The sequence below is a fragment of the Salvelinus fontinalis genome, chromosome 9 (assembly GCF_029448725.1).
Source record: "Salvelinus fontinalis isolate EN_2023a chromosome 9, ASM2944872v1, whole genome shotgun sequence".
NCBI lineage: Eukaryota > Metazoa > Chordata > Actinopteri > Salmoniformes > Salmonidae > Salvelinus > Salvelinus fontinalis.
The window spans coordinates 21,757,078-21,774,626 of NC_074673.1; the positions used below are offsets into that span (position 1 = coordinate 21,757,078).

General features: G+C 41.2%; 1 pseudogene; it reads right to left on the reverse strand.

The window, feature by feature from the left end:
• LOC129862965 (pyruvate dehydrogenase protein X component, mitochondrial-like) overlaps positions 1–17,549 on the reverse strand; it is a 65,146-nt pseudogene that overhangs the window by 17,357 nt on the left and 30,240 nt on the right.

The window sequence follows — 17,549 nt, forward strand, 5'->3', positions numbered from 1 at the left end:
CACACACCACCCTGCTGCTAATAGGACTAGGATGGCCAGTCTCTCTCTGTTTCTTCTGCAGCACAGACACACAGGGCTGAAACAGGGCTGAAGAGCTGTATGAATGTTGATCAAATCAGGCTAAATCATATGTTCATTTTATCATCCCAGGAAATGGAAATGTATTAAACGCATTGTCAACGTCATCTTGAAGAGAATATAAATAAAGTGAGGTTTAACTGTTAGGTTTAGATGGAATGAGGAGGCTTTGCATTGTGTTCATCTCTCAAAGGGAATCATAAGCAGAACCAGGAGTTTCACCTGACCATGTAAACTAAGAAGGAACAACTTGGGACCTTGCGCCACCCCTTCACATCTCCAGGGGTTTCTGGACTGGCTCTGGTCCAAGTTTCAAAAACACCTTTGGGTGGTTGTTATGACATTCTTACGATGTTCCCTCTCTCTCTTTACTTGGAGAGTACATGTACCACCCTTCACTGAGAATAGCCATTCAGCAGAAGTGACATGGAACACATGTTGTGCAAAATGCTTTGGCTAATTTCATTGCTGGAGAGATGGGATGAGAGGTGAGACTGTGAGAGGAGCACAGGCAGGACAGAATGGGTTAGACACTGCCAGGCCTGCCTAATTACTTCACATCCGATCACAACAACAAAAACTACCCCTCCTCTCTCCATATCTTATTCAGTTTCTCTATCTCCCTCCCCACTTCCTTCTAACCGCTCTGTACTGTGTTATATACTACATTGCGATATGCTGTGCTACTACGAGCTCAATCCCATCCAGGTCTTATACAGTGCTAGCAGAGGTCTCATGAGTGTTCAGCTGGGTTGTATCATGTAGTGCTACTGTGTACTTGAACACAGCCAGCCTTCATATTTGACCAGCTTTTTGTTGTGCTGTGCCCTGTTGTGTTCTGTTATGTAGTGTTCTGATCTGATGTGTTGTGTTGTGTTCTGATGTGTTATATTGTGTTCTGATGTGTTGTATTGTGTTCTGTTATGTTATGATGTGTTGTGTTCTGTTATGCTGTGTCCCGATGTGTTGTATTGTGTTCTGAAGTGTTGTATCGTCTTCTGTTATGTAGTGTTCTGATGTGTTATGTTGTGTAGTGTTCTGATGTGTTGTATTGTGTTCTGTTCTGATGTGTTGTATTGTGTTCTGATGTGTTGTATTTAGTGTAATTTCAGTTACAGTTTACAGTAAAATGTGTTGTGTTCTGTTATGCTGTGTTATGCTGTGTTCTGATGTATTGTCTTCTGATGTGTTGTGTTCTGATGTGTTGTGTTCTGATGTGTTGTGTTCTGATGTGTTCTGTTCTGTTATGTTCTGTTATGAAGTGGTCTGATGTGTTGTGTTCTGTTATGTAGTGTTCTTATGTGTTGTGCCCTGTTATGTTGCGTTATGTTACGTTGCGCTGTAGCCTCACCTTTGGCCATCTCCTTGCGGAGCTGCAAGATGGCCCTCAGGTCACAGTCGACGGTGGTATAGGCATGGGGGATGGTGGTCTTGGACTGCGTTAGCCTCTGGTCAATGACACGCCGCACGTTGGAGGCAGTGATCTCTGTGTAGGTACACTAGGAAAAGAGAGGAGAGGCGAAAATTGAAGAATGTCAGTCGGTCACTGTGCAGATTTATGTTTCCTGATGATTTTATGACTCAGCTTCCAACAATAACTCCATTCTGGACAAATTCACTTTCACCTGAAATGTAACCCCCCAACCCTTCCTCCCATTACAGGTTACAGACACTCATCTGAAGTTAGACTTTCCTCTGAAGCTATAGTACTCTCGATGCTATTTAAAAAAAGAGTTACAAAAGATAGATTGATTGATTGTGATCAATGTTGCTGAACTAAAAATGGGACCAACTCTAAGGTGGTATATTGGATCATTTATTTGTGACTAGTCAATGTAGTGGTCTTGAAAATACAATATGGGAAACAAGACAAGGAGGAAATGTGCCATTTTTATAAACATTACTGAAATAACCATTATGACTAAATCCAGGACGTAATTTCCTAATTTACTGTGTAAATCTTTCCTTCAGTAACCCCTTCTGCAGTAATGCAACATTTAGTACTCAACAAAGTCATGAAACTTAACAGGATCTTTCCATCCGCATTACAGTGATAAAGATGCAGGGATGGAAAGCAGGCTGGGTGCCTGACCATGGCCAACCCCAACTAGTCTGGGTCGTCTTTATGAGGCTGCTGCTTGGAGTGTTTGGACAGGCCTGGCTCTAGCTTGGCCAGGGTCTGGGCTCTGTCTGAGTACAGGAGGAGCCTTCTATCTACTTCACAATACAGAATTGTCCAATAATCACTAGACTACTCGAAACAAAGGCATCAAATCAGGCTTAACAAAACAAAGCTATCTAATAAACGTACAAATACAGTTGAAGTCGGAAGTTTACATACACCTTAGCCAAATACATTTCAACTCAGTTTTTCACAATTCCTGACATTTAATCCTGGTAAAAATCCCCTGTCTTAGGTCAGTTAGTATCAACACTTTATTTTAAGAATGTGAAATGTCAGAATAAGAGTAGAGAGAATGATTTATTTCAGTTTTTATTTCTTTCATCACATTCCCAATGGGTCAGAAGTTTACACACACTCAATTAGTATTTGGTAGCATTGCCTTTAAATTGTTTAACTTGGGTCAAACGTTTTGGGTAGCCTTCCACAAGCTTTTCACAATAAGTTGGGGGAATTTTGGCCCATTCCTCCTGACAGAGCTGGTGTAACTGTGTCAGGTTTGTAGGCCTCCATGCTCGCACACGCTTTTTCAGTTCTGCCCATATTGGGATAGAGGGCAGGGCGTTGAGATGGCCACTGCAATACCTTGACTTTCTTGTCCTTAAGCCATTTTGCCACAACTTTGGAAGTATCCTTGGGGTCATTGTCCATTTGGAAGACCCATTTGCGACCAAGCTTTAACTTCCTGACTGATGTCTTGAGATGTTCCTTCAATAAATCCACATATTTTTCCTCCTCATGATGCCATCTATTTTGTGAAGTGCACCAGTCCCTCCTGCAGCAAAGCACCCCGACAACATGACGCTGCCACCCCTGTGCTTCACGGTTGGGATGGTGTTCTTCAGCTTGCAACCCTCCCCCTTTTTCCCGCAAACATAACAATGGTCATTATGGCCAAACAGTTCTATTTTTGTTTCATCAGACCAGAGGACATTTCTCCAAAAAGTACGATCTTTGTCCCCATGTGTATGTGGAGGTTTTGGAGCAGTGGCTTCTTCTTTGCTGAGCGGCTTCTCAGGTTATGTCGATATAAGACTCGTTTTACTGTGGATATAGATACTTTTGTACCTGTTTCCTCCAGCATCTTCACAAGGTCATTTGCTGTTGTTCTGGGATTGATTTGCACTTTTTGCACCAAGTACGTTCATCTCTAGGAGACAGAACGCATCTCCTTCCTGAGCAATATGACGGCTGCGTGGTCCCATGGTGTTTATACTTGCGTACTATTGTTTGTACAGATGAACGTGGTACCTTCAGGCAATTGGAGTTTGGAAGTTGCTCACAAGGATGAACCAGACTTGTGGAGGTCTCCAATTTTTTTTCTGAGATCTTGGTTGAGTTCTTTTGATTTTCCCAAGATGTCAAGCAAATAGGCACTGAGTTTGAAGGTAGGCCTTGAAATACATCCACAGGTACACCTCCAATTGACTCAAATTATGTCAATTAGCCTATCAGAAGCTTCTAAAGCCATGACATAATTTTCTGGAATTTTCCAAGCTGTTTAAAGGCACAGTCAACTTTGTGTATGTAAACTTCTGACCCACTGGAATGGTGATACAGTGAATTATAAGTGAAATAATCAGTCTGTAAACAATTGTTGGAAAAATTACTTGTGTCATGCACACATTAGATGTCCTAACCGACTTGCCAAAACTATAGTTTGTTAACAAGACATTTGTGGAGGGGTTGAAAAACGAGTTTTAATGACTCCAACCTAAGTGTATGTAAACTTCCAACTTCAACTGTATGTTAAATAACAAAACTAAAGCAAAAGTCAAGGTTCCGTTGTTAGGCAGTTATAGACTGAGAGGCCAGAGAAACCTATGTGTGTGTGAGTCATCATGCCACAGTATCCTATTCCCTCACATTATCAGATTATTGAAATCAAATTCCCCCATCCCCATACTACTTATAAATAGGTTAAAGTGTTGTCTTAACACTGGAGGTGGGCTTTTTCTCTCTGAGCGATGTACAGCGCCCTGACACAACTACCGTGACTTATCAAGAGACCCAGGAGCCTCTCTGCCTCCCTTCTGCCTCCTCACCCGCCATCTGTCAAAGGAAGCCGAAGTGATACTGATGTCTCATTTGGAGTCCCAGCAGTCACTGAGCAGCAAGGGCACTTTCATAGAGAGAGTGAGATAAACCTGAGGAGACCAAAGCCGATCGTCTCTTTATCCGTTTCTCTATATATATATATATTTTTTTTTTTTTAAATTTTGAGCCCCTTTTTCTCCCCAATTTTCGTGGTATCCAATCGCTAGTAATTACTATCTTGTCCCATCGCTACAACTCCCGTACGGGCTCGGGAGAGACGAAGGTCGAAAGCCATGTGTCCTCCGAGGCACAACCCAACCAAGCCGCACTGCTTCTTTAACACAGCGCGCCTCCAACCCGGAAGCCAGCCGCACCAATGTGTCGGAGGAAACACCGTGCACCTGGCCCCCTTGGTTAGCGCGCATTGCGCCCAGTCCGCCACAGGAGTCGCTGGAGCGCGATGAGACAAGGAAATCCCTACCGGCCAAACCCTCCCTAACCCGGACAACGCTAGCCCAATTGTGCGTCGCCCCACGGACCTCGCGGTCGCGGCCGGCTGCGACAGAGCCTGGGGGCGAACCCAGAGACTCTGGTGGCGCAGTTAGCACTGCGATGCAGTGCCCTAGACCACTGCGCCACCCGGGAGGCCCCTTTCTCTATATTTTTAACAGACATGTTGAGACAGTTGCCTGTGTTGGAGGTTTCTGGTGCTCTCGTCGACATTCGGTTACTCCCTCGTTAAGCCGAGAAGGAGGGAGGGATGGCTATCAACACCAATGTTTTGCACGGCTTACAGACGTCGTACACGTCTCAAACCAAAGGGCTTTATCAATTAATCAGTCAGTCAATAAATACATTTTTACATGGTGTTCTGTTAACACTGTGACCTTGGTGCCAGCCAGAAAATAGAAAACGCTGTCAACAGCACACATTCCAAATTACAGTGAGGCTAGAGGAGTTGGTCAGGACCCGGTCAGAGGTTCATGTCTTCAGCTCTCTACACTGTCTCCACTGACCAGATGATTCGGTCTGGATAACCCGTGCACAGCCAAAAGCCCCAGGTCTCTGTCTGTCAGTCTATCGGATGGCTAGGTCTCTCTCTGTGCATGACGAGTAAGGCGATAGGCATTCATGCTCACTTTGCATGGCATCATAGGGGCTGTGAGTAAACTCTCCTTTTGTGCAAACAACGATAAGGATCTGATCCATAGAAAACATATCAGAACACATGGCTTAGGGGGACTATTAATTCCCTAGTATTTCTTCCAAACCCTGCTGGAATACAAAATAACTGTCTACTCACAAATCTCACCGGCTATAACATGCTTATTACTACCAGTACGTGGGAAGAGTGTCACGCCCTGACCTGAGTATTCTTTGTTTTCTTTAAATATTTTGGTTAGGTCAGGGTGTGACGAGGGTGGTGTGTGTGTTTTTGTCTCATCTAGGGTGTTTGTACTGTCTAGGTTTTTTTTTGTAGATTTATGGGGTTGTGTTCATTCTAGGTGTTTATGTAAGTCTATGGTTGCCTAGATTGGTTCTCAATTAGAGGCAGGTGTTTATCGTTGTCTCTGATTGGGAACCATATTTAGGCAGCCATGTTCTTTGGGTATTTTGTGGGTGATTGTTTCCTGTGTCAGTGTTTGTGCCATACGGGACTGTTTCGGTTTGTTCAAGTTTATTGTTTTTGTATTTGTGTCCATGTTCAGTTTTCCCTATTAAAACATGGACACCTACCACGCTGTGTATTGGCCCGATCCTTGCTACACCTCTTCAGAGGAAGAAGAGGATGACAGCCGTTACAAAGAGGTGCCACAACAGGAATAAACAGGAAGAAATTGAGGACATGAAAGCCACAAATCACACCATTTAAATACCGATAGGCACGTGGAAAATATTTGCATAACCTTGGCTTTCTGATTGAGGGACTTATTTACTGCAATATGCTGTTCCTCCCCCACATGACATTATACAAATGTTACTTAAGGCTAGAAACAGGCTCCAACACTTACAGGCAAGGGAGTCATGTGAAGTCAGGAGTCAATCAATCAACGTGAACCTTCTATGTGAATCTGTGACAACGTGCCCTCAATTCAACCAATCATAGGTCTTGATAAATTGTGGGTAATGCCGATTATCTTCAGTGAATTGCAGCACTGAGAGAGGGCAAGGTAGAGTGTGTGTATAGGGTAAGGAGGGTAGGAGCCCATAGTGAGTCATACTAACCTTGAAGTGGTCGCTGTCTCCCTTTATCTGCTCGCAAACCAGTGAGTCTTGAAGAGTTAAACACACTCGTCTCTAACCCTGGCCTTAAAAACTTCTTGTCAATAGGGGGGCGCTATTTTCACGTTGGAAAAAAATCGTGCCCAATTTAAACGGCCTCGTACTCTATTCTAGATCATACAATATGCATATTATTATTACAATTGGATAGAAAACACTCTCAAGTTTCTAAAACGGTTTGAATTATATCTGTGAGTAAAACAGAACTAATTTGGCAGCAAACTTCCAGAGAGGAAGTGAAAATTCTGAAAATGGGGCTCTGTTTCAGGGCCTGCCTATTCAACTGGCTTATATTTATCGATATACATGCACTTCATACGCCTTCCACTAGATGTCAACAGGCAGTGGAAGGTGGAATGGGGTGTCTAGCTTGATCTGAGGTCGAACAAGAGCTTTTGGAGTGGCAGGTCAGGATTTTCCTTTCTCTACCTAGGCGCGCGAAGCACCTCGATATTGTCGCCTGATAAGCGTTCGGTTTACACGGCGAATATCTCCGGCTCTGATTTTATTTGATACATGTGATAATAACATCGTAAAGTATGTTTTTTCAACCGAGTTTTATCAGATTATTCAACGTTTGTTGGGACTTTTGGAGTTTTCCGTTCTTTGCGTCGAGAGAAAATGGGAACGTCATCAACATTGGCTAGCATTGTGGCGCGAATTCGACAGAAGAAAAGGACATTCTAAAACCAAACAACGATTTATTCTGGACCAAGGACTCCTTGTACAAGATTCTGATGGAAGCTCAGCAAAAGTAAGAACAATTTATGATGTTATTTCGTATTTCTGTGGAAAATGTTGATTCCTATTCTCTGCCGTTTTGGCGAGCGCTGTCTCGCAATAATGCAAGCTGTTTGTTATGGTAAAGTTATTTTTAAAAACCTAACATGGCGGTTGCATTAAGAACCAGTATATCTTTCATTTGCCATACAACAAGTATTTTTATGTAAAGTTTATGATGAGTTCTTTGGTCAGATTAGGTGAGTGTCCAAAATATCTCTGGAGATTCTGGTGAATAGATGCTACGTATTCACAATGTATAATCAGCATTTGTAGCTATAAATATGCACATTTTCGAACAAAACATAAGTGTATTGTATAACCTGATGTTATAAGACTGTCATCTGATGAATTTGTTCAAGGTTAGTGATGAATTTTATCTCTATTTTGTCGGTTTTGTGCAAGCTATTTTTGCGGGGAGTAAATTGCGTTGTGTGTTTGGCTACTGTAGTGAGCTAATATAAATATATATTGTGTTTTCGCTGTAAAACACTTAAAAAATCGGAAATATTGGCTGGATTCACAAGATGTTTATCTTTCATTTGCTGTACACCATGTATTTTTCATAAATGTTTTATGATGAGTATTTAGGTAGTTTACGTTGCTCTCTGTAATTATTCTGGCTGCTTCGGTGCTATTTGGATGGTAGCTGCAATGTAAAACTATGATTTATACCTCAAATATGCAAATTTTTCGAACAAAACATAAATGTATTGTATAACATGTTATAAGACTGTCATCTGATGAAGTTGTTTCTTGGTTAGTGACTAATTATATCTCTATTTGGACGGTTTTGTGAAAGCTACCTATGCGGTAGAAACATGGTGAAAATATGCGGTTGAGTCTTTGGCTATTGTTGTTAGCTAATAGAAATACATATTGTGTTTTCGCTGTAAAACATTTAAAAAATCGTAAATGATGGCTGGATTCACAAGATGTTTATCTTTCATTTGCTGTATTGGACTTGTGATTTCATGAAATTATATTATTGATTATATATATGATATCCCTGTCCCGTTAGGCTAGGCTATGCTAGTCATCTTTTTTGATGAGGATGCTCCCGGATCCGGGATGGGTATGAAGTAAAGGTTAACACGCTCGTCTAACATCATGATATTTTCCACTGAATACAGGTGCACGGCAGTCATGCACTTTCTTAGAAGACTTTGTCCATCTCAAATCAAGCTCTAGCCCAAGAGCACTTTGTGTAGATCTCGATTTAGAAATGTGAGTGTTTAGTGCTAGGGCAGTTTGCTGTGTGTGTGTACTTACCGGTGCTCCAGGCTTGCAAGGTATGGATTGAGGCGGATACATGGGCCTGCTGCCTGGTGGGATTTGGGCAAGTGCTGGGGTGGCCATTGGACTGGGGACAGCCATTGCTGGGACTATCGTAACTGGAGCTGCCTTGGAATCAGGAAACTTTTTCAGGAGATTCAGGTCATCTCTATAGAGGAAAAGAATGGCACAAGGTTGTTGAGAATATACTAAACAAATGAAGCAAAATAGAAAAGACCCACACATTCACCACCACTTGCACCTATTACCCAGATCAATACAAAGTAAATATAATTTGAACAAGACCAAAGTAATGTAGGCTATGAGTACAGTATGACTCATGGAAGGTGGATCTGGGACCATGGGCTTTGAAAAGACTGAACACTGGGCCACTCCTCTGACACCCTTACAGTCCAAACATCCATATGCGCAAACACTCATAATGGAAATAAAAACTGCCCTCACTTTGCTCTCACACAGCTGTATGCAGTATGACAGTAAATACAGAAACACCAGTATGTAGGTATGTAGCTAGGCACTAAGCAGCTATTTAGCTGTGTTGTGTTATTGAAGGTCTGAGGAAAGCATACATGATGTACTTTCTATCCCAGCGTAAACATCCAACTCTGGCCTTCCCTGAGTGACTGGGCCTATTGATATGGACCCTGCTTGGCTTTGGGGGAGAAAACACTAATATCTAAATGTATATCAACCGCAGACCGGAGTCAAGAGCAAAAGTGGTAACTCTCGGTTATGAAATACTCCTAGGACCAGCACAGAGATTGGACGTGAGAAGAGAAGCACTCACCAATCATAAACAAACACTGCCCCACAATGGAGGCCAGGATCGGATGTCAGATGCATTCACTCTCTCATCGGACAAACACAGCATGCATATCACATGGGCACACTGGGCAGGCTGAACAAGTTAGGAGATGTAGGTAAATAAAAAACCAACAGAACAAATATGAGCAACGAATGACGTCAACAACGCCCACACATCGCTCTCCAAATTATTATCTTTATCAATCCAATGACCAATCACAACCCCTGAGTGAAAACAAAACCTGACTCTGATTATCATTAGTTTCATCAAGAGTTCCTGAAGCATAATTAATGTGGTTTGTCAGAAAGGCACCTGGCATGGTTCAAAGTCGGCAGCCATCTTAATGGTCAAAGTTTATTTAAAAAAAAATATTTGTAAAAAATAGTAAACAAATAAAAACGAATATATCTTGATTAGATAAATATTCAACATCCCCAATACAAGTCTCTTACAACCTTATTCTCTAAGAGCCATTATTCTTTTCAAAATTCTTCAAGCTCTGTCAAATTGGTTGTTGATCAACCTGTGCTTAGCTGTATTCGGTTTCTTTTCATCTAAACCCCCCCCCATCCTAATCCTTGCCGATGACAAGCATACCTATAACATGATGCAGCCACAACCATGCTTGAAAATATGAAGAGTGGAACAGCGATGTGTGTTGGATTTGCCCCAAACATAACACTTTGTATTCAGGACATAAAGTTAATTTGTTAGCCATTTTTTTTGCTGCATTACTTTAGTGCCTTGTTGCAAACAGGATGCAAATTTAAAATATTTGTATTCTGTACAGGCGTCCTTCTTTTCACTCTGTCAATTAGGTTAGTATTGTGGAGTACCTACAATGTTGTTGATCCATCCTCAGTTTTCTCCTATCACAGCCATTAAACTCTGTAACTGTTTTAAAGTCACCATTGGCCTCATGGTAAAATACCTGAGCAGTTTCCTTCCTCTCCGGAAACTGAGTTAGGAAGGACGCCATCTTTGTACTGAATGGGTGTATTGATACACCATCCAAAATGTAATTAATAACTTCATCGTTCTCAAAGGGATATTCAATATCTGATTTTTTGTTACCCATCTACCAATAGGTGCCCTTTGCGAGGCATTGGAAAACCTCTTTGGTCTTTGTGGTTGAATCTGTGCTTGAAATCCACTGCTCGACTGAGGGACCTTTCAGATAATTGTATGTGTGGGGTACGGAGATGAGGTAGTTGTTAAAAAATCATGTACAAAACTGTTATTGAGCACAGAGTGAGTCCAGACAACTTATTATTAGACTTGTTAAGCACATTTTTACTCCTGAACTTATTTAGGCTTGCCATAAAAAAGGGGTTGAATACTTGTCGACTCGAGACATTTCAGCTTTACATTTTTTATTAATTTGTAAACATTTCTAAAAACATAATTCCAGTTTGACATTATGGGGCATTAATGGGTAGGCCAGTAAAAAAAAATCTAAATGTAATCAAATTTAAATTCAAGCTGTAACACAACAAAATGTGGAAAAAGTAAAGGGGTGTGAATACTTTCTGAAGACACTGTATGGATAACAGGGTTTGACGTTTTGTGATCGACCCACTCAGTTTTCCACCACAAAACACCAGAAAATGGCCAAAAAAGAGTAGAATCAGCTCACCTGCTTTTACACGATGATTTGACTATTAGATGATCAACACTTCTTTAGATAAAAAAAAAAAGAATAGTTCCACCATATTAAAATGAAAGTTGACCTGCACTTTAGCAAGAATTTAGTCATATAAAAAACGTAATCTTGAATTCGCCATGTGGTCTATATTAAAGAGCACTTCATTTCATTTAACATGCTTTTAAATTCAATATTGGTGCACAATTTCTACTTCAAAAGGGACTGGTTACATGAAACAACCCACCTGCTGCAACATTAGGATTTATTTGAAATGATCAAATAAAATAAAATACAATTAACATTGTCACCTTTATGACCAGACACTGCCAATTAGGCTCTAAACAATGACACCGTCACTCCTACAAAGAGAGCAGTGTGGACATGTGAAAGTAAAGGGTGGGGGAGAGATGGAGGAAGAGAAACTAAGAAGAGGAAAAAGGGATGTAAATAGAATAGGAAAGTTCTGCCCCAGTATTCCTAATCTTTGCTTTCAGGGAGGGTGTGTCAAAGCCGGGAGGTGGGGCAAGGAGGGTGAGGCAGGTCTCAGGTGTGATTGCTCAGAGGTCTCTAGTTTCACACCAGTGCACTGAGGCCCTCCAACCCCACATCTTTGTCTGAGCCAGCTGCCCCTGCTGCCCTTGTTCATACAGCCGGGAGAAGGCTGGGGCCACACCCTGCTCTCATTTTCCCTTTCCATGTAGTCCCTCTCTCTTTCCCTCCCTCTCTCCTTACCTCCCTCTCTCCTTACCTCACTCTCATTGTTCTTGGTTATTGTTGGTGGGGACCTTGTTGGAATGTTGGAAATTGTCTAACCACACACGAGAGACACACACAAACAAATGTGCAGGAGCGAACGCATTCACTAATAATTGCAGAGTAAGCAGGCAGGCAGAAGAGCCCGGTTCCTTCAGGTTAGGTAAGCTACAGGAAGCTACATGCCCTCTGAAAACCTGAGCCAATTTGCCTGGGTGGCCAAATCACTACCTGCCACTCCTCTCTCCCTACCCATTCTGCTGATACATGCGCATCTGAATTCGCATGACAGCTCCTATTCAGGCTAAGAGAACACGGCGAGCCCAGCCAGTGAACAAGAGGAGATATGAGATTTAACACCACTGACTATGTCATTACCTCCCTGTGGAGTTTCTTTAAAAGGGACGAGGGCTGCACAGGGAGATTTTCACATTATAACTTGAAGAATAACCCCACAATATACATGTACCAAATATCTACTAAATATCCTCCTATTCCTCTGTATGATGGAGTGAGGTACAGTTCTCCATAAATCCCAAAGTAATATGAAGTGTCTTTTCCATTTGATGAGAACATCAATTGATCAGCTCATAAATCCTGAGCCCAGTCCCCAGTGTGTGGCGATGACATCATCCACTGATAGGCTACTGTGTGCTGCTAGCTGGCTCACTGGCTGGCTGATCCATCACAAGACATCTGATTTTCACACAGGCCATTTACACTCCCACTGACAGACAGACAAGGCAAAAGAGCCTCAAATTCTACGAGGAGGTGACTGGAATATGATTAAAGACGCACACATAGACAGACAGACAGACAGACAGACACCCCACAGACACACGCATGCACAACTCCCCCCCCCCCCCCCCCCCCCCCCCGACTGTCCTGAGTCAAACCCAGACTACACTACCATCTGGGACAGAGTGATGATCATGAAAACCTCTTCCTTCCAGTGAAGAAAAGCCTCATGTCCCCACAGAGAGGGAAAGATCTGAGTCTCTCATCATCAAACACTAGATCTACCATGGTCTATCATTCTATGAAAGGAATTCTGTGTTGAGGTATACTGTAAAGGCATAAAACGTAATGCTGATGTTGGTAAAACTAAAGCTTAGTGTTTTCACACCACTTATCAGAGGACTATAAGACATCTAGAAAATGTATGCTGCGGACAGGTGGAGAATAAATCAAAAGTCTACCGAAAGTAAATGTACAGCATGCCTTGAAATAACTTACGAACACAGACTTCCGTGGACAAATGTTTGTATTTCTGAACCAACCGTTCCCATAAAAACACTATAAATCAGCAGCATTAAAAAAAACTCTACAGCATTTCTCTACCATCCGGCAGGCAAACATACAGTAGCACTCTGAAATGGTGGTTGTGCCTTTAACTTGGTATTGATGTTAACAACGGGGGACATAATCGACTATAATACCCTTGTTGTATGAAGACAATATGGCTGGTTTAGACACACTTCCCTCTGAGGCAGACTAAATGTAAATGTTCACTTTTTAAAGACAAAGTCCACTATATGCTTATACAAGAACATGCCCTGACATGATAACCTATTACGTAACGTGACATTAGCTGGTGAACACCCAATAGTCTAATTTACAGCATAGAAAAGGGCATTACCACAGATATTATGAAATAATATCCATGCTACGATATTCATGTATCATACTTGTGTAAATCAATCCCATTAACCATTTATTATGCTGAAACACATCCAGCAAGTGATAAATAGTCATTTCCAAGTCATTGAGGTGAGGTGAAGCATGGTAGAGATAGGTAGTGGTGCTTTATCCATCTGTAGCTACCCAGTCATATGTGTTCTCTAAACATGCCATACCTGTCAGTCTTAGAGAGGGGGAGAAAAGACAGCAGCCACATGCCTGTCATTGTGTTTGGATAAACATGGCAGGGGGAATGAAAGCTTGAAAGCCTATCAAGACCTTTTTCTCCCACCTACACCCCACACACTTCCCTCCTCTTGAGTTTCATAGTAAACAATGTTCCCCAGAAACACAGGGCCTTCCTCTTCTCCATGAAATGAAGATGAGTAGAGGAAAAGACACAGAGAGAAAGAGAGAGACAGACAGATAAAGGGAGAGAGAGTGAGAGAGTGAGAGAGAGAAAGAGACAGAGTACTGTTTACTGTTAATTTCTGATTGTTTATTTAATTTTTGTTTATTGTACATTTCACTTGCTTTGGCAATATAAACATATGTTTCCCATGCCAATAAAGATCCTTTGAATTGAATTAAATATATATAGAGAGAGACAGAGAGACTAATGATTTCACAGTTGAGTTTGTGTCAGAGCTGTCATATCACCACTCCACATCGCATCTGTTTATTTTAGTTAGAAAACTTACTGAAGGGTTACTTAACAGAGTGGGAGTGTCCGCATGTTTGTTTTGAATTACTTCCCTGCCATATTGGGTGTGTATGAGGGATATTGGTATAGTCAATCACTGAATTAACCTGGCTGACAAGACTCACGTGGTACGCACCTAGGACTGATGCGGTCCTGAAATGTAGTCACCCGGTGATTGTGAAGCAAATAACTGCAGGTCTCACGGTAATTGACTGTTAATTAACATAAACACGTCCAGCATCTCCTGGGTGCCATGCGTAGCCTACAAGCCACTGATGCAGACCTCTAGAACATCTACATTTTAAAAAGTCTAATAAATCCACTTAATACAGCCTACACCTTCACAATAAATATTTTTTATTTTAGACAGGTCTAAAGAAACATGATATGAAGAAAATGTAGTCTATTTCAGAACGGAATAGCATACTCTGAGTCGTCCTTATGTTAAGCCCTGATATGGCTATGGCATATGTCTGTGGGCTACACTGGTTCATTTAGCACACAAGATTTGCTTAGAATTCCATGGCATTATTTTTTATTATTTTATAGTATGAAGAACACAACTGAACATAGCTGAATAAAATAGAAAGAATATTTTCTCCAAAGTGCGCACATTTGGCTATTCTGTGTTGAGCGGTTAACAAAGAAACAAGTCGTCCTATGCTTAATTTATAATTGTTTATGCCACTTTAGTTGTGATACAAACGTTGGACTATATGTTAAAATGTTTAATACATTCTAAGGCTGAATGATGCGACAAATGATGATTTGGAAAAAGTCACATGAAAGGCATGAGCTCTAATTTGTTTATTGTGCAGGCTGCACAATCTTCATCAGTCTCTCATTCACAATTTGACAAGCACTTGATATTATTCTCACTATGCCTCAAATTTCAAGGCGGAATCCCCCTTGTGTGGCCATAATGCCCGCCTAAAAAAATCCATGCCTTCTGCGGCCAAAGTGGCCAAAGTGGCCTTGGGCGGAATATAATAATTATAACTCCCTTCTGCCAGCTGCCGTGCTCCGAAGCACCTCTCACTCACATGGCTCTCTCAGATATCTCTATTCTAATTAGCCAATGTCCGTCACGTGATCGGGTCCTTCTCACAGGCATTTCAGCTAAGAAGTAGACTACAAGTGAAGACAGACACATCGGGACACAACTGTGATCATCCCTCTTATTGAATTCCGAGACAAAACATACTTTTGGTTTTAGTCCACCAGCTTCAAACAGATGTAAAAATGATATTTTTCGTTACTGAAAAGTTATACTGAGAAACACTATCATTCCACTATTAGCGGGAGATATATTATCAACATCTTCTGAAATTATGATGCAAAAATAAATAAAAAAATCCTTTAAGTCAAAGAAAACAGGGCTAGGTCAAGAGCATCGACAAAGTTGGGGTGACAAAATAACCAATATACTGTAACCGAGCATGTTTTTAACAAAGGACACATGAAACCATGTCACATAGCCTATCAAATGTCAAGGTAAGCATGGAGAGGGATTAGGTTTCCTTTACCTGGTCATCTCCCCTCACTAAAGTAGGCTAAATACTTTGCTGCATTGTTTACCTTAGGTGAACTTTCTGCGTCGGGTGTGGTTCCATATACAGTATCTCCTTACACTCTTTCTTTCACAGACACAAACACGACTAACAAACAAAATGACACACGTGTACAAACATGACAAACAAACAAAATGACACACGGAAACACACAGACACGCACAAACGTCTCCCAAAACATATGGTCTGTGTTTCTATGGCCACCAGTGAGCTCCAGAGACTGGGTTGCCATGGAGACAGCTGTGTCTTAATGAGATTCCCAGCAGGGTATGAGGTGGGAAATGAGAACGTTCCATCAGACCCACGTGACAGCAGGTGGCCACTAAAAGCGTGTGTGTGTCTGTGTGTGCGCAGTTTCACAGCTTCCTCTTGTGTGAGCCCACCCACATAACAGGGTTAACTTTTTATGGCTGCAGGGGCAGTATTGAGTAGCTTGGATGAAAGGTGCCCATTTCAAACGGCCTGCTCCTCAGTCATAGTTCCTAATAGTTGCATATTATTATTATTATTGGATAGAAAACACTCCAAAGTTTCTAAAACTGTTTGAATTATGTCTGTGAGATTAACAGAACTCATATTGGCAGGAAAAATCCTGAGTTGAAATCAAAACAGGAAGTCAGAAATCTGAGCTTGTCTGTATTCACCAGAGTCCTTTAAGAAATCCAATTGAGTTATGACTGATGTTGCACTGCCTAGGGGTTTCACTAGATGTCAACAATCAATAGAAATTCCAATTAGACCTCTATGATGTTGTGGGAGAGAATGAGAGCAGAATCAGTCAGGTGTCCATCAAGCAGCCATTTCCTGATCATGCCTTTTCTTCATGCAAGGCACTGACGTTCCATTGCTCACGCAGACAAGAAGGAATACTCCGGTTGGAACTTTATTGAAGCTATATGTTAAAAACATCCTAATGATTGATTCAGTACTTAGTTTGAAATGTTTCTTCGACCGGTAATATCACATTTTTAAGATTTTGTCCGATATAACGCTGACCAGAATTAGCGTTTGGATATGTAAACTAGACGCGCTAACAAAAGAAGGTATTTGGACATAAATAATGGATTTTTTCAACCAAAACAAACGTTTATTGTGGACCTGGGATTCCTGGTGTGCTTTCTGATCCTAATCAACAAAGGTAATGGAATATTTATCATGTATTTTATTGTTTATAGTGACGCTATCTTTGCAGCTGTTGTATGCTACTTTGAGCGCCGTCTCAGATTATAGCGTGCAATTATTTTTCCGTAAAGTTTTTTTGAAATCTGACATAGCGGTTGCATTAAGGAGAGGTATAGCAATAATTCAATGTTTATAACTTGTATTATCATCTATATTTATGATGAGTATTCATGTTGGAACGATGGGCTATGCAAAGTCACTTGATGTTTTTGCATTTAATGAATCTTGTAGCCTCAATGTAAACTCAGATTTTTTGATATAAATATGATTTTAATCAAACAAAACATGCATGTATTGTGTAACATGAAGTCCTTTGAGTGTCATCTGATGAAAATAATCAAAGGTTAGTGATTCATTTTTATCTCTATTCTGGTTTTTGTGGAGCTATATTTAGCTGGGAAAAATGGCTGTGATTATTTTTGGTTTTGTGGTGACCTAACATAATCGTTTGTAGTGCTTTCGCTGAAAAGCCTATTTGAAATCGGACACTTTGGTGGGATTAACAACAAGATTACCTTTAAAATGATATAAGACACATGTATGTTTGAGGAATG